General features: G+C 31.6%; 1 long non-coding RNA gene across 1 annotated transcript; it reads left to right on the top strand.

Annotated features, from left to right (window-relative positions):
• Positions 1–1,191: 1,191 nt before the first annotated feature.
• Positions 1,192–1,857, top strand: LOC104907022 (uncharacterized). The gene is made up of 2 exons (XR_791976.3): positions 1,192–1,343; positions 1,471–1,857. It is a non-coding gene; the product is annotated as an uncharacterized LOC104907022 (long non-coding RNA).
• Positions 1,858–2,131: the final 274 nt, after the last annotated feature.

The following is a 2,131-nucleotide window of genomic DNA, read 5'->3' on the forward strand; positions in this document are numbered from 1 at the left end:
GATCTGAACTTATTTTTTCTGATCTGATCTGATCTGATCTGATTAGATCTGAAATAAGCAAAAATAAGGTGAACTGAACATAGCCTTAATCATCTACTTCTTCAAAGCTTCACAAGGAAACATCATTCCTCTTTACTATGAACTCCTGTGCTTGGTGTGGGGCGTCTACCATGACACCTCACGCTAGTTTTTTTTTTAAAAAAAAGAATTCAATTTTTGGGTATGGTCGTTGGAGTCTAGAGGGGTCACAACAATAACAGGAAAAATTGTGATAAGTGGCTCTAATGGTGCAATTTATAGTGGTGGTAGAGGGGTCACAATCACCGGAAGTGAGGAAAAGGGTAGAAAGAGGATATACAAATATTGTATAAAAATACATATTTATGACGTTAGTAAGAAATTTCAGGACGCCGTTTAGTAGCTCAGACCTGTTTTCTTTGGCATTAAACGACTGAACTGATTGCAACTGAATTGAACTGAACATAACTAAACTGAACTTAATTAAATTATATTATAACTAATCGTAATGATAATAAATAAATTAGGAACTGAATTAAACTGATTGGAATCGAACCGAATTGATTGAAAATGAACTGAACTGAACTGATTGCAACTAAACTGAAATGAACTTAAATTAAGTTGGATAGAACAAACCCTTAGTCACAAAATTGGAATTTCAAAACTAAAATAAGTTATCTACTTATCTTATTACTTAGGCTATGTTTAGTTCACCTGAAATTTTCTGATATGATCTGAACTTATCTGATCTGATCTGAACTTATTTTTTCTGATCTGATCTGATCTGAACTTATTTTTTCTGATTACAAGAACTTATCTTTTAGATTTTTCTCAATATATAAGAAAAAATATAGTCATGTGGGGTCTTGTTTGATTCGTCTCAATGAGTACTTTATTAATATTCAATTATTATAATTTTTACTAATATGTAATAAAAGATATAATGATTTTTAAATATAAGCATGATCTGAACTGATCTGATCTGAACTGATCTGATCTGAACTTATTTTTTCTGATCTGATCTGATCTGATCTGATCTGATCTGATTAGATCTGAAATAAGCAAAAATAAGGTGAACTGAACATAACCTAATGTACAGTTGTCCTAACACTTCACATTTCTAGCTATAAATACTTAAATAGAATTGGCTACAAAGTGACATGATTGCAATCTCCATTGATCATATTATTATTATACTATTACTTCAGTAAGTTACTTAATCTCATACTTTTGCAGTCTCTGACCAAATTATCTGCAAATGGCGAGGATTTCCACTTCTTTCTTCATCATAACCGTTATGTTGGCAGTTTTTCTCGCTTTATCAGGTAAATTAGCTAGTTCATTGATTTATTAATCTAATTCTAATACTTTAAAGATAATTAATTACGTTTTCCTTGCTCCTTTTTCATCCAAAACTTGTGTTGCTTAATTGTTGTCTGTACATGATTTCAGCTCCATCGTTCGCCCAAAAGGTTAATACTGCATGTAAAGCAGCTGGTGAATTTTGTGGAGGATTTGCCGGATTTGTTTGTTGTAAAGGATTAACCTGTGTTCTTGAAGGTGATTTCCCAGATGCAGGTGGAATTTGTAAGCCAAAATATTAACCCATCGACAACATTGTTGTGTCCTATCGGATGATCAAGCTCCTCATTGTCTCAATCCTACAAGTCTTTAATTGTGTTTAATTCATTGATGTTATATGACCATGTTTCATGTATTTAATCAATATTTATGTAGTTGGTTTTCCTTCATTGTTTTGTTTGATGTACTCGAAAAATGTTATTGGATTTCTTTTCCAATATATATTCAAATATTCAATGCATCATATATTTACATCTATCTCTATTACATAAGGGAAGGGGGACCTATGGTGTCCTCTTTTGAACTAACTATTTTGCCCCCTTTTCCCTTACTTAATTACAAAAATAATATCAATACCAAAATGGGGATTCAAACAAAGTTACCGGAAATTAAATTTCAACATCATTCCCAAATCACTTATGTTAGGAAACTTTACAAATCCCTTTCTAAATCACGTTCAAGAAATCCCGCAAATCACTTAACTTTGCAAAAAACTAAAAATGAACTTACAAACCAAAACTAATACAGTAGG

This window comes from Beta vulgaris, chromosome 4, assembly GCF_026745355.1.
Source record: "Beta vulgaris subsp. vulgaris cultivar EL10 chromosome 4, EL10.2, whole genome shotgun sequence".
Lineage (NCBI taxonomy): Eukaryota > Viridiplantae > Streptophyta > Magnoliopsida > Caryophyllales > Amaranthaceae > Beta > Beta vulgaris.